The sequence below is a fragment of the Meriones unguiculatus genome, chromosome X, assembly GCF_030254825.1.
Source record: "Meriones unguiculatus strain TT.TT164.6M chromosome X, Bangor_MerUng_6.1, whole genome shotgun sequence".
In the NCBI taxonomy this organism is placed as follows: Eukaryota; Metazoa; Chordata; class Mammalia; order Rodentia; family Muridae; genus Meriones; species Meriones unguiculatus.
The window spans coordinates 39176168-39192900 of NC_083369.1; positions in this window are offsets into that span (position 1 = coordinate 39176168).

Here is a 16733-nt window from a genome sequence, read left to right on the forward strand (position 1 = left end):
TTGAAAGAAAACTAAATTCTCCTTAAGGTGTTCAAAAGCAATGCTCTTGGACAAAATGGAATTTAAAAAAAAATAAAAAAAAAACAAAAGCAGTCAGGGTAGGGATGATCATAGAAAAGGATTTAAAATCCAGCCAAGTTCACCTTCAAAGCGTGAATGCAGCAAAGCCTCAGGGGCATGCAAGAACTTGCAGAATGGTGTTACCTTTCTTAGGAATCTGTACAAGAATAAGCTTCAAGAGAACAAAATGACCGGAAGGAGATTAGAAAAGTGAATGTTTCCTTGACTCAACCAGTTTCAGGCTAATGAGAAAGTTTACCGTACATGCCACAGAGTAGTAGCTCTATACAACACATCCTAGAATGAATAAAGAACAAGAAAAGGCCAACTGAACAAACACTATTTACAGCATCCTTTCATTACTGTGGTGGGAAATTACCTTTGTTCTCATTGCTGTAAGTTTTGTGTAAGTTATATTCTAATTCCCACATTTGCTAAGTACATGAACTTACTCTGCAGACCTGAATTTTTTTCTCTTTTTGAAATTTAAAATTTAATCTTTTTTCACAATTTATTCATTATGTATCCTGATTGAAGCCCTCTCCCTCAACTCCTCCCAGTCTCACCCTCCCTCCCTCTTCCCCCCATCCCCTTCCCCTAGTCCACTGAAAAGGAGCGTTCTTCTCCTTTGCTATCTGCCCATACCTTGTTAAGCCTCATCAGGACTGCCTGGATCCTTTTCCTCTGTGTCCTGGTAAGGCCACACCAGGGGCTCTCTGGAGGTTACAAGATAGCTTAATCTCTCAAGTGTGCTTGTGATTCCTAGAACTAAACACTATAGAAGCCTAAAAGAAGTGAGGAACATAGCACCCAGGAACCTCTGGAAGACCCAGATTGTTCTAGAAATTATATTTCTTACTTAAAAAAGTTTTTGAAAGAAAATCCAGCAAAGAGTTCCCTAATCTGGAAAATGGTTTCAGATTAGGAGGAGGAGAAAACACAAGAGAAAGCAAGTAGAAACAAACAAGGAACAAATAAAAAGAAACAACAGGTAAGCAAAAGCCCAAATATGTCTAGGTTCTTTTTTCTTTGGATTTATCTATTTTATGCATATGATATGAGTGTTTTACCTGCATGTATGTATGTGCATCTCATGTATGCGTGGTGCGTGTCAAGGTCAGGAAAGGGAATTGGATCCCCTAGTACTAGAGTTACAATAAGACATAATGTGGCTGCTGGGAACTAAAGGTGTTCTGCAAAAACAATAAAAGCTCTTAACTGCTGAGCCATCTCTTTAGCTCCCAACAATGGCTGGTTCAGAAGTCTTGGGTAATAACCTGAATGAGCTCCTCATACATGAGCCCTCTCAGCTAAGTAAGAATTGCAGTGCAATTAATTACATATACAAACATATGTGTAAGTCTACAAGTTCAACATAACAAAAGTTGACTTTTTGGGAAGTTACTAGATGATAGAATAGCAACATTTTGTTTTGAAAATTAACAAATTAAATGGGAAAATTTTAACTTGTATCCAGTTCCCACACTTTGGATTACTAGAACAAAATACCACGAACAATGTGGCCTGGAAACAACAGAAATATATCTCACAGTTTGGAGGCTTGAGAAGGTCAAAATCAATATGTCAGTAGATTTCAAAAGTGCAGCAAGTCTGCTTTCTCATAGATGACACCATATACCTCTGGCCTTATGACATAAAGGCTTGCCATCCAGAGTCCCTTCTACAAGGTCACTAATCCATTCATGAGGGTTCCATCATCAGGATCTCATCACAATTTTAGGCCACAGCCTCTAACACTATCAAGGAAGTAACCATATTACAACAGTTCTCAAAATAGGGTCACTACATGGAGACTAAGTATTCCACGTATGAGGACATTTCACTTTTAAACTACAACAATTACCTCTTGAAATCACCCAGAAAGTAAGCATCTAAGCATTAAAAATTATGGCTGAGCCAGCCTTGTTGCATGTAGCTGCAATCTCTATACTTGGGAGGCAGAGGCAGGAGAATCGAGAGTTCAAAGCTAGTCTTAGCATGGCAAATATGTCTCAAAAATGGGAGTGTCATGGACATAAGGAGAGGTAACCAGAACTAAAATCAGCAAGAAATGTCATTGGGTAACCCAGGTCTCATCACAGGACACTACCAATCACTTGGAATAATTGATATTATGTAAAATGTTTCAAAATTGGGCTTTCTGTTTTGCTTTTTAAGAAGAAAAGGGAATAAGTTAGAATAGAAAAAGAGTATAATTTGTTTATACCTGCAAAGCAACAGAAATCTTGAAACTATTTCCCCAAGATTAGGGAAGCATCACTTCATCATCATTTCTTCTGCCATGGCAGTTTCATAACTGATGATTTCCGTCTGACTTTCTCAGCATTCCTTGTCTTCAGCAGAGAGATCAGAAAGCTGGACATTTTCTCATTGTCTCCATTGGAGCTTTGCTTCCTTGTCAAGATGTGTAAGCTTTGGAAATTATTTTTCAAAGATGGAGAGTTAAGTCTGGGGAGTTAGGAACATGATCGGAAAATAGGAGTGGGAGATGTGATCAAAAAATATGAAATACACATGTGAAAATATTGTAATCAAGCCTACTGCTTTGCACAATAAATATGCTGTTGGGATAATCTCTTGTGCACTGTGTAAAGGCCGTCTTTGTATTATTCATATGCTGATTAAACATACACTGTCCTCACCTTCTGATTGGTTTAATAAAGAGCTGAACTGCCTATAGCAAAGGCAAAAGAACATGGGTGGATCTTCTGGGCAGAGGTAGGAATTCTGGGAAAGAATCAGGCTGGGAAAATTCTCCAGCCAGACACAGAGGAACAACAACACCTCTTAAGACTAAGAGGTCATGGGCCACATGGCCAAATGTAGATTAGTATAAAAGGGTTAATTTAAGACAAAAGATAGTTGGGGAAAAGCCTAAGATAAGGCCAAGCTTTCATAAGAAATATAAAAGGTCTCTGTGTCATTATTGGGAGCTGGTGGTCCAAGAAAGTCACATTACAATATGCTAATGAAAATTGGGGGAAAAAAGAAACAAAAGAATCAAGTTTGATACAAGATCACACTTTTTGAGAAACATTACTGACATAAAGGTAAAATGCTAGTTTTTGTTTTGTTTCTGTCTGAAAACCATCACCTTTACCTAAAACAAATTATACTACTCCCACCTAAAGGCTTACCATTCTGTTTTCCATTGCAGGAAGCATTTTGTGGTAGTAGAATGATGGGTGATGACCATACCATCAAAGATGTCTGTGTTCTAATCCCTGGAACTTGGCAATGTATTACCTTACATAGCATAAGAGTCACAAATATCATCACAAGAGCCTTCAAATAGTGAAGGAGAAGGCAGGAAGCTCCACATCAGAAAAAAAACAAAACAACAACAACAAAAACAAAAAAAACATAAGCACAAAAGAAGAGATTGGAATGATGCAGCTATAAGGCAAGGGAAATGAAAGCAATCTACAAGCTAGAAGAGTCAAGGAACAGGTTCTCAGCCTCGAGAAAGACTACAGCTCTTCTTGCACCTTCTCTTGTAGCCCAATAGCATCAACATAGGTCTCTGACCTCCATAATTTTAAGACTAGACACTGAATCTGTGTTCTTATGTTACAGCAGAATGATGGATAATTTTGGTTGTCAATTTGATTTAATCTGAAATCAATTAAGAAGTCAACTTTGGGTCTGTGGGGGTATTTTACTATGGGAAAAGACCTGTAGATTTGGTAGCACCTTCCAGGGGTGCTCCAGAAATAAAGGGTTCTGGACAAAAAGTGATGCTGTTTTTGCCTGCCTGTCTTTTATGCTTAGTGAGTGGATTTACTCTGCTGTTGCCACCACCACCTTGGAACTCAGTTTTGTTTTGTTTTTTTTTTTTGTTTTTTTTTTTTTTTTTTTTTTTTTTTTTAGTCTTTCAAAGTTGACTAAATATCAGCAGTTCTCCAGGAATCCTTCAGGCCTTAAGTGTCAGACTGGGACTACTGAGGATTCCAGCCTTGTTGCTACCAGGTTCTCAGCCTCTTCAGTGTGTAGATGGCCACCATTGGACTGCCCAGCATGTATCAAGTAAGCCAATCTAATAAATTCCCTTTGCAATGTTTATTTGTTCTATATCTGTTCTTCCAGAGAGCTCTGACTAATACAAGCAGCAACCAAAAACTAATACAGGATCTATTGAAAGGAGTGATTGTTGGCCTTCTACGTATCCATATGAAGCAAATCAACCATACTTGTCTCTCCATAGCTCCTGGAACTGTACTTTCCACGTTAACATCATTTGAACAAATTCTGAGAATGTGCTTGTTACTATGGATGATTAATTAGAATAAAAAAAACCCAGTTGTATATGAATGGGAATGTTTTCATTTTCACTAGATTGAGTCTTATTAGTATTGCTATTATATGCTGCCTTGCAAACTTTATTCCATCATTTACACAATTTAATGAAGAAAATTAGATTTCCTTGGTGCATATCTTACACTCTCCACACATTCAACACATGCTAGAGCTACAGTTATAACCTGTAGTTCTCAACACCTTTCAGCTCATGTATATGTTTCTCAGTAGGCCCTCCCTCTGTGTATGTCCAGAGGTTGTCATAACAAAGTACCACAGGCTCACAGGCTTCAACAGAGAGCTTTTTTCTGGCATTCTGGAGACAGATTTGGATGTGGCAAGCTAACTCTTTCAGAGACTGTAAGGGAATAACATGTCCTGGACCTCTTCCTTAGCTTGTAGCTAGCTGTCTCTTATATCTGTTCATATCATCTTCCCTACATATGCATTTCTGTCCCTAAATGTCCCCTTTATATAAAAGCACTGTTCATATTGGAGTACAGAGCACTCTCATGAGTTGAATTTGAGCACCTCTGGTAAGACCTTATCTTCAGTGAGGTTGCATCTGAGGTATTGGGGATTAGACATATCTTCTTTTATCCTTTCTCCTGTTGAAAATAGATTTTTTTTTGACAATATATTCTGATTGAGGTGTCCTCTCTCCCCACCAACTCCTCTGAGGTTCCTCCCACTTTCTCTTCCATCATAATCCACACCTTTTCTGCCCCTCATTAAAAAATAAGCAGGCGTCATAAAGAAAAACAGTAAAATAAAATAGGATAAACCAAGCAAAATAGACTAGGATAAAACAAACAAACTGAAGAAAAAGAGAAAAAAAGCACAAGATACTTATGTAGATGCAGAGACACACGTTTGTACGCATAAGAATGTTCTAAAAACACAAAACTGGGAGCCAAAATATACAAAAAGAACCTGTAAGATTTTTGTAAAAAAAAAAAAAAAAAAAAAAAAATGCCCCGTCAAAACTATGGGATAAAGAACCTCCAAAGATGTCATTGAGTTTATTTTCTGTTGTCCATTTACTGCTGGATATGTGGCCTGCCCTTAAGGATGGCTTGTAGAATCCATTTTAAAGAACTGGTTTTTCATTTGTGAGCAGCTATCAATTGGATGTAGGTTTGAGGTTAAGGATAGAGGTTTGTGTTCATGTATGTTAGTGCTGGGACACAACCTTATGCAGAGCCATGCAGGCTCTGTGCATGCTGCCACACTTTCTATGAGTTTACATGTATGCTGGTCCTGCTGTTTTTAAAGGGCCTTGTTTTCTTATTGTTCTCCAACCTCTCTTGCTCTTACAATCCTTCTGACTCCTCTTTTGTAGGTTTCTGTGATCTGTGAGGGGAGGAAATTGAAGGAGACATCCCACTCAGGACTGAGTATTCCAAGTTCTCTCTCTCTCTCTCTCTGTGTGTTTCTGTGTGTGTGTGTGCACGTGCGCGCGTGCGTGCGTGTGTGTGTGTGTGTGTGTGTGTGTGTGTGTTTCTCTCTCTGTCTCTCTCTGCCTCTGTCTCTCTCTCTCTTTTAAGCTCAGGCTGACCTGGAATTCATTACGTAGCTCAGGGGGGACCTTGGAACTCTAGAACTCTCAGCTTCATCATATCCTTCTTTTTTTTTTTTAAATTTATCTATTTATTATTTATACAGTATTCTGCCTGCATGTGAGCCAGCAGGCCAGAAGAGGGCACCAGATCTCACTATAGATGGTTATGAGCCACCACTATGTGGTGGCTGGGAATTGAACTCAGGACCTCTGGAAGAACAGCCAGTGCTCTTAACAGCCAGTGCTCCAGCCCTCACCCCCAACTTCTCTTAATCTCTGTACCTTGTCCATCTGTGAGTCTCTGTATTTGTTCCACTTAACTACAGGAGAATGCTTCTCTGATGATGGCTGAACAAGACACTGACCTATGGGTATAGCCGAATGTCATTAAAAGTCATTTTGTTGGTATATTCCTTTAGCAGAACAGTACTGTTTATTTTCTCCCAATTTCCTGGCCTACCTTGTCTCTGGTTCTTGGCCATCCAAGCAGTGTTGGGGATGGGTTCCATTTCATGGAGTGGGCCTTAAAGCCAATCAGATATTGGTTGGTTTCTTCCACAAGGTTTGTACCATTATTGTAGTGGCACATCTTGCAGGCTGATCATTGTTGTAGATGAAAGGGTTTGCAGCTGGGTTGGTGTTTACCTTTCTCCTTTGGTAGCACGCAGAGTACCTTCACATACTCTGAACACTAGCACATAGATAGGCACCAGGTCAACTTCTTCTTGTTCAGTGAGTTTTATAGGCACTGTCTTCAGCTGTAGAGCCTTGTTGTCAATTTGTGAAGAGCAGCCAATAGCTTTGACAACAACGTGTATTGTTTGAGGGTTCCCAAGGGCCCCTTTGGCCAACAATTTGATCAGATGTAACTCATACCTGGCACTGGAAGCTTCATTGGGTGATGAGAGATGTCCAGTTGGGGCTGTCTCCACTGTTATTTTGCTATTTCATTCAGATGGCCTTCATACTTGTATATATTTTATCTTCACATTCCTTTCCCTTTGTAATTATTCATTCTTCCATCCATAATTATCTATTCTATTTATCCTTTCTATGGAGGTCTATCCTGTTTTTCCATTACTCTATAATGACCTCTCTAGTTATATGGGCTGCAGGTTTAGGCTATCTTTCTTAAAGGGACATAATTCAATCTACAACATCCACCAAGTACCTGCTGGTTATAATTACTACATAAGTAACATAGTGACAGATTGATTACCTTTCACATTGGCGAATATGTTCAATTCACAACCAATACAATTCCCTTTCCCAACTACTGGGGTATTGTTGAATGAGAAGAGGATCATCACTATATCTTCTCCACAATGTACAGGAACTGAAATAATGGCTGGCAAACAAACAAATGAAACTTGTTCTTTTCAAGCAGTGGTGACTAGACATCTAAAGTCATCGATGGGAAGACATGTGAGAGACTTATGGGCTCGGTGAACCTCAGATGAGCAGCTGTGGTCCCAACAGAAGGCCAGGCTATAGAATACACAGAAGGCAGGTCACAGTCAGAGGCTGGAAGGTTGTGCTTGGGAATCAAGGAGAGAGAACCAAAGCTTCCCTTAGCCAAGTAACTCTACAGCCTTTGGGATCATGAACCTCCCTGAGAATAGAAAAAAACAAAAACAAAAACAAAAACAAAAACTATGTGCTCTTACCTGAAAGCTGCTACAAACCTGCAGGCTCCCTGACTATGTATCAGCCTTCACTTTAGTCCCGTTCTAGAAATTTAGCTCTATGCTGCTCTCATGACAAGACTTAGTCATTATTATAAGTCCTGGGGAGAAAATCAGGGGTACATAACCAATGGATTATTAATTTACCAAAATAATTTTATTTTCATTTCAAAGTTTTAAAGGGCTAGTTATTTAAAGAAGGGAGAAAACAGAATTGCGACTCCTCAGAGTGTTAAATAGAGACCACCTGATCCAGCAAGTGCACTTCTAGGTAAACACTCGAAAAATTAAAACCTGATATGTGTACTCAGAGAGATATATGTACAGTCATATCCTAGCAGTATCATTTGCAATTAAAAAAAGCAGTGAAACAATCTAAGTGATGAAGAAATGAACAATCCAGATATGATCTATATATATAGTGGAAGATGAGTCAGCCTTCAAAATAAATGGAACTCTGCCACAGGCTGCCACAAGAATCACCCCTGAGGATACTGTGTAGCTCAAAGACTCACTCTCAAATGGACAAGTACTATCCGATTCCACTTACATTAGTTCCATAAAATAGTGAAACTCATAAGAACAAAAGGTAGAAAGGTGACTGTCTTAGTAAAGGTTTCAATTGCTGCAACAAAACACCGTAATCAAAAAGCAAGCTGGAGAAGAAAGGGTTTATTTGGCTTACACCACCATAGCACTGTCCACCATCGAAAGAAGTCAGGACAGGAACTCAAACAGAGCAGAAACCTGGAGGTAGGAGGTAATGCAAAGGCCATGGAAGGGTGCTACTTACTGGTCTATTCCTCATGGCTGGCTTGGCCTTTCTTTTCATACAATCCAGGACCATCAGCCCAGGGATGACACTACCCACAGTGGGCTGGATCCTCCCCCATTTATCACTAATTGAGAAAATGCCCTATTACTGGATCTCATGTAAGCATTTCTTCAAGTGAGTCTCCCTCCTCTCTGATGACTATAGCTTGTGTCAAGATGACACACAAAAACAGCCATTACAGTGGCTTTCAGGGGGTGGGACAGCATCAGGCAGGAGTATTTGATGATGAGCAAGCTCTAAAAGTGGGTGGTGGTGATGGTAATCAGAACGTAAAGTAATCAAAACGGTAACTTTATGGTAGCATATGTACCACAGTTTAAATTACTTTAAATGCTAGCTAAACATTTACACTTTTAACATTCTGGCATTTCTTATCATGCTTAAAGACAAAAGAAATCATGGGGTTCTGAGGAATGAAAATTGTGACACCTGGTTAAAATCACCTGGTAGTAACATTTCTGCTTTGCAGCCATCTGAGAATTAGGGATCTATGTCTCCTGGGTTAGATAGATGACCAGGACTTGCAACTATCCTCTAAAAGAGAAAAATCGGAACATTAGATAAAGCTCCATAACACAATTCAGTGACTGCTATTTTACATCATTGACCTACTAGAAGTTACTTAAAAGAATTGTGAATCACTTCACTGAGCAAAGTGACTTGGCTTGGTTGGGCCCAAGGTCCAAGATGAGATTCGGACTTGGTATGCAAGCCGAGTGACTCTCCGGGCACCCCACTCTGTCTCCCCAGCTCAGCTGACCACTATGAGTATTCTACTTAGAAAGCTTTCATTGGAAACATTCTGTACATCATGACTGATGGAAAACTGGTATTTTCTAAAGAAGGAACAAAATTTAGAGAGATGTTTCAGTAGTTGAGAGCACTTATTGTATTGCAGAGGACCTGGGTTTCATTCCCAGCACCTATATGGTGTCTCACATCTGTCTACAACTCCATTTCTAGGCAATCTGATACCCTCTTCTGGCTTCTGCAAGCACCAGGAATATACACAGTACACAGATATAGATGTAGCCAAAACATCTATACACATAAAATAAAAATAAATAATATATTTTTAAAGTAAGAACATTGCTACTATTTCTTTCCTAAGCTATGGAGAAGGAGAAATGTAAATTGAATTATTCCACTCAGATACACTACAGAATTCTAGTGTTTATATAAATGAAAGCCTATTTAATATAAACAGAGACCTGTTCATTCATTCACACAAGAAGCAATTTTAAAGCAGCCTACAATGTGCCAACAGCTAGGCTGGACGCTGGGAATGTGAAATATCCTTAGTCGTGGCATGCCATAAACTGTGGCCTAGGAGAATGAATGAGGTAAGCAGAGAATAATGGAGGTCCAACAAGGCTGTCTTTTCCATTCATGCTGTACAGGCTTGCAGTAGAAGGAATAGTAATGCAGGAGAAGCATTTCCTGTGTTATTTCAATGCTTGTACAAATGCATTCTTGTTCATTTAAAAAATAAGAAAATGTTAACAGGAAATGAACATAGTCCTGTATTTTGCTACTTCCAGACCCATGTAAAATGTTCACAGTCTTCCATACATGGAATAGTAATTCATTATGCAAATGGCCATGATGATAAAACTACTATCTCAATGATCAACATTCAGATGTTTCAGATCTTATGCTATTGCAAATGATCCTGCAATGAAATTTTGGGGTTTTTTTGGGGGGGTTGTTTTGTTTTGTTTTTGAGCATACAGGTTTACAGGAGTTCTTGGCGTTTTCATCCATTTATGATGTTGGTTGATTCTGAAACTTCCTGACACATTCCTCCCCACCATCTCCCTAACCCCCTCCCCGCTCCCTGATGTACCTACCTTTCAGCTACCAATATCCTGAACCCATGTACTTTTGTTCTTTTGCTCTCACTATCCCCTCAGTTAAAGCCTCTTTTCGATTTTCCTACCTCATAAGGCATTTTCTACTTACCTGGCCTCTCCCCACACTTACTCTCATAAAAATGCCCACACGTAACAGTTAGAAGATAGGATTTGCATATGAGGGAAAATGTGATATTTATGTCTTTCTGAATCTGAATTTCTTAACTCAGTATAATATTTTTCAGTATAATAATTTTCTTGCAAGTTTCATGATTTTATTTTTCTTTCTAGGTGAATAGAATTCTATTGTGTATATGTAATGCAATTCATCCATTGATGGACATCTATGCTATTTCCTGCCTATTGTGCATAAAGCAGTGACGAACACAGCATGAAAGCATGCTATGTAGGAGGATATGGAATCCTTTGAATTTGTGCCTAGGAGAGCTGTGGCCATTTAAAAAGAGACAAGCCAAGTGTGGTGGTGCACGTCTGTACTCTTAGCTAACTGGGACTCTGGGACAGACTGGAAGATTATAAATTCAAGGCTTTCCTAGACTACAGAGTAAGTTTCAGACCAACCCTGATAACATACAGACTGTGTCACAAAATACAAAATGAAAAGAAGACAGCCCTTGAGAAAAGGTATGTAGCTCAGTTGGTACAACACTTGACTATCATTCATGAAGGCACAAGTTCAATTAACATACAGGGGTTAAGGGAGGGTAGTGAAGGCAGGAAAGGAATTTTATTAAAAGCATAATCACATTGCAGAGAACAGAAAAAAATATTTTCTTCATTTTTCTTTCTGTCTTTTCTATTATGAAACAAGTCTCCAAAGACTGGCTTGTAATTTTATGTAATTAAGGATAATCTTTGAACTTCTGATTTTCCTGCTTCTACCTCTGTAAAATTGGGATTACAGGCATGTGCCACAACCCCCAGCTTATTTAATGTTGAGAATTGAACTCGGGCCTTTATGAATGATAGTCAAGCATTGTACAAACTGAGCTACAACCCCTGCCTCACAGAAGAGACTCAAATCTCATTGAGGAACATGGACTTGATCTCAAGGCAGTAGAGGAGATACATTGGAGTGTTTTGTTTTGTTTTATTTTGTTTTATTTCAGCAAGAAAGTGGAAGAGTTGGGGCTTCATATTCTAAAGTTCAATCTGGTAGAGGATAGAATAGGAGGGTATCAGATGGATGCAAAGAGGCAAGTCACTAGTCAGAACTGGGAGATGGACTATGGGGATGACCAATGATTCCTACTGAAATTTGTGTCACTGTAATTGGGGTGTGAGGAAGATAATGAGTTGGGCTTTCTAGAGGAACCCTTCTCTTAAAGCCTGCAGGGAATACAGTGCCATGTTGTCAGTGTCAGTTGTCAGGGTCAAGAACAATGCTTTAGTCATATCCAGGTCCTTAGAACCTAACACAGTGTCAGGCACCATATAAATACTGGAGAGACTGCCAACACCAACAAAGAAATCCATGCAGGTAAATATGTTCAAGTCATTAACAAAAGCCAAGAATATGTAAATATAGTAATGTACCAGTTGCACAAAATTGGAGGCTCAACACAACAAAATATCAGTCCTGATTAAAACTGAGTTGTGGATTCAATACAATTCCTGTCAGTAAACTTCTCAAGACTTTGCCACATGGATTCTAATATTCCTATGAAAATGTGGAAAAGAGTATATACATGCAACTTAAAGTCATAGTAAGTATAGCACTATGACAACAGCAATTCTATGAAGAAAATTTAGGACTGTGGGCCCAAGTGATATATCTTCATCTTAGGAGGCATCTCAGACCCAAACTAGGACACTGTTACTGTATCAACATCCTTGTGAATGTTTTGTCCATAATCCCCTGCATGGCCATTTAAACTCTAGAAACCAGAAAGAGGATCAGCCACTGTTTCATGAATCTTCTTGGTCTCTCAGATTTCAGGAAGAGGCAGTACCACATCATGGAGCAAAAGTGATTAAAATATGGAGCATACTCTTTAATATGACTCCCCAAACTCTGTCTAATGTTTGGCTGTGAGTCTCTGCATCTGTTTCCATTAGCAGCTGGGTGAAGCCTCTCAGAGGAGTTATGCCAGGCTCCTGGCTACAAGCATAGCAGAGTAACATTTACAGTATCAGGGACTGGTTCTCTCCCATGGAATGGGCCTCAAGTAGGACAAGTCTTTGGTTAGTCATTCCCTCAATCTTTGCCCCATTTTTTGTCTCTGCACATCTTGTAGTCAGAACTAACTTTGGGTCAAAGGTTTTGTGGGTGAGTTGGTTTCCTTATCCCAGAGCTCAGTGAGTCCTATGGAAGAGTGGGGGAACGAATGAGGGAGCTGGAGGGGTCAAGAACTCCACAAGCACACCTAAAGTGTCAAGTAACCTGGGTCCATGGAGGCTCACAGAGACTGAACAACCAATCAAGGAGCACGCATGGGCTGGACCTACGCTGCCTTACACATGTGTAGCATATGTGCAGCTTGTTCTTCACATGGGTTCCATAAAAATTAGAGCGGAGGCCCTCTCTGACTCTGTTGCCTGCCTTTGGATCCCATTACCCTAGCTGGGCTGCCTTGTCTGGCCTCAGCTGGAGTGGATGTGCCTAGCCCTTCAGCAACTTAATGTACCAGGGTCTGTTGGTACCCAGGGGGAGAACCTCTCTCTTCTCTAAGAAGGTGAGGGGAGGATGCGGGAAAGGTGTGTAAGGGAAGGACTGGAAGGAGAGGAGGGGGCTGCAATCAGGATATAAAGTAAATAAATAAAATTTTAAAATAAAAAAAAAAAAATAGGCAGCATACTGCTGTTCTGAGAAGAAATGTGGTAGCTATTCTAGGTTCTTGACTATGCCCGGAATTAACTAAAACCCCAAATGGCTGCGCACATCTGTGAGCAATTTTGTGCTTAACAGGGTCATTTGAAGTGGGAAGGTCCACTTCTAACAGAGATGTTGGAGGTAAGAGGAGACACCTTAAGCCAGATTTTTGAGGAGGGAAAACCTACCTGTAATCTGAGTCACATCTGTTGGAAACGTATATAAGGGTATGGAAGAGGGAAACTTTTTCTATTTGTCTGTTTCATTATGCCTTTGCTAGCAAATCCATTCCTTCACTGGCATTAGAACCTATTTCTTTGGGATTCTGGTGTATGCTGAAGAACAGCTCAGACATACAGCCTGTGGACTGAGCAACTATTGGATTCTTAGACCTTCCACATACATAAGTAGCCAATGTGGATTAGTCATTTTAATAAATTTCATATATTATATAGAGAGTCATTCTATAAGTTTTGTTACTCTAGAGAACACTGACATAAAGGGTCATGTTGTGATTTTTCCTATCAGTAGAAACACATTGGCCATGTATGGGTAAAGAGATTAGCACTAGATACACTATGGACAGGAAAGGTATTGGTATTGGGTAAAGAGATTAGCATTAGTAAAGAGATTAGCATTAGACTATGGACAGGAAAGGTATTGGCTCAGTCTCTCCAGGCTGAATTTATGAGACAGAAGTTTGAGGGGGAAAAATCTCTAGGATGTACTTAAAGATGTCTGATTTTATTTTTAGGATACAGGGAAAGATGTGTGAGAACAAATTTCATCTAGAGAGAGAATTGGCATTTGTCTTATTAATGTGATTAAGGAGGCCAAAGATGGCCTTCCCTGTGGGGATGAGAAGTTGATTATCATATTGACTTTTATCTGTTTGTGATTTCAGACCTTTACTGATATCCAGTATATTGTTGATAGCTGCTTGTGAACCACATGGTATAGCTGAATGATTGTGACCAAGAATATGTGCTCTTCTCACTTTAAGGAAAAGAATGCTGAACCCTGCATTTTCATGTCTCATGAAACTGTGGAGGGATTGTAAGTGTTTTAAGAGAATATATGTGCCTCATCACTATTTGAATCCATTTATAAACTTAGAAAAATGCCAAGGTGCACCTAACTCATGAAAATAGAGGAAAGGAAGGAGGCAGGAAATAAGGAGGAGAAGGTTTTTTGTTCTTTTCTGTAGTGTGGAAGTGTCAGGCATATTTTTATAGGCTTAAATAATATGTAAGGTAGGATTCTTTTTCTCTAAATTGAGGTCTTGCAATACACAGGTCAAGCTGGCCTGTAACTCACAGTATAGCCCAGGCTGATGTCAAACAAATAGAACTTTCTGTCTCAGGCTGCTGAGTGCCCACCCACACCTTTTCACCCTGAGTCCAGAGCGCCCAGTACACTGAAGAATTTTGATGCTATTTTAAATAAATTGTATAGTACATCCATAAGACTAATGTGGTGGTTTGAATGAGAATGGTCTCCATAGGCTCATATGTTTGAATGCTTGGTTCCCAGTTAGTAGATTTGTTTGAGAAGAATTAAGAGGTGTGGCCTTGTTGCAAGTAGTATAACTTTGTTGGAGAAGGAGTGTCCTTGTTGAAGAAGGTATGTCATTGAGGATAGACTTTAAGGTTTCAAAAGCCCAGGTGCTCTCTGTGTCTCTCTGTCCCTAGGTCTGTCTCTCTGTCTCTGCTTGTCTCTGTTTCTCTGTCTCTGTATCTTTCTCTCTCTCTCTCTCCACAACTTGTGGATCAAATGTGAGCCCTCATCTACTGCTCCAGGACCATAACTGCCTGTCTGCTGCCATGTTCACTACCATGATGGCCTATAACTCACTGTCTGAAACTGTAAGCAAACCCTCAATTAAATGCTTTTTGTTATATATTGTGATTTATAGTAGTGATTTTTGTTATATATTGTGATTTATATAGTAGTGATTTATATAGTAGTGATTTATATAGTAGTGATTTATATAGTAGTGATTTTTCATCATGGCAATAGAACAGTAATTAAAACAGCCAAATATCTAGTGTAGTATCTGTTAGCCACTTCTTAAATGAACCACCAATTGTTAATCAATTTTGTAAAAATTCCTTTTTAATGTTTATGAGAATGTGAACTGGTACTGTACAGTATTAGTGCCTTTTGTGTATCTCTGATTAAATGACTGACAGATACAACTTCAAAAAGAAAAGATTTATTTTAGCTTACTGTTTCGGGGGTATCAGTCCATCATGGCAGGGAAGGCATGCTAGAGCAGTTCATACTGTGGTGAGCAAGAGGCAGACTGTATTGGTTAATTTTCTATTGCTGTAATAAAACACCATGACCAAGGAAACTTTTAGAAGAAAAAAAGGGAGTTTATTTGATGCTTACAGTTCTAAAGGGTTAGAGCCTATGATGGCAGAGAGGAGGTAATAGGTAGCAAGCAGATAGAACAGCATCTGAGAGCTCACATCTCGAACCACAGACAGGACACAAAGAGAGTACACTGCAATGGCACAAGTCTTTTGAAATCTCAGAGCCCACCTCAAGTGACTTATTTCCTCCAGCAAGGCCATATCTCCTAACCTTTCCCCCAAAGAGCCACTAACTGGGTAGGTACCAAGTATTCAAATGCCTGAAACTTATGAGGGCATCTCTTCCAAACACAACACAGAAAAAGGAATGCAAAAAGAGGCAAAGGGGCAAGGATATGTCCTGCAGGGACAAGCCCTCCTCAGTTACCTACTCCTTCCAACTAGCCCCCACCTCTTATTCCTCAAAACCTCCTAGTAATGAATCTACCAAGTGACTAAAATGCCCATCAGATCACATGACTGAATTGTCTCATGCTCTGTCAGAGCTTTGCTTTACTAATCCCTGAGGCATTTCTCCCAGGCAACATCAGGGTGACTGAACACTAGTGAGGGACTGTTGTTCAGCAGGACCCCACTGGGCTGCACACTGGAAGCACAGACTCTAGTTCTCATGCAATGGCTAAATAACACATTTTCTGCTTTTTTGAAAAACAAGCTATCTTAATCAGTGCTTTCATGATTTTACTGCCTTCAGAAAATTGTAACATTTTGAAGAAATTGTTTTCTCACTTAGCTTGTTATGTCTTCTAGAAAAGTTCCACTCAAGGACTCTCTTTCTAGATCAGATGGGGGGGTGATAGTTTTATTATGAGTGTTTAAATCTAGACTATGAATTCTCAGAATTTTTCATATACTTCTTTAACTCTGTGTTCTATTACATTGTAAACAATACAATGTAAACTATGTAAACTATGTATCATGTGAGTGCACATTTGTGTGTGTGTGTGTGTGTATGTAAAAGCAGTTATGCAGAAGTCATAGGAAAGCATGCTGAAGTTCTCTCCTTTCACCCTGTGCATTCCAGAGATTGATCTCAGATCATTAGGCTTAGAGGTAGGTACCTGGTACTGAGTCATCTAGTTGACACCTAAGTCTGTGTTGTAAAAGGCTCTCTTTATTTTGGGATTCTAAAATTTGTTGAATTGTATGTTTTCTTTCATAGGCAATCCAGTTGGCATAGTCAGTACAAATGGACAAAGTGGAGTTTACAT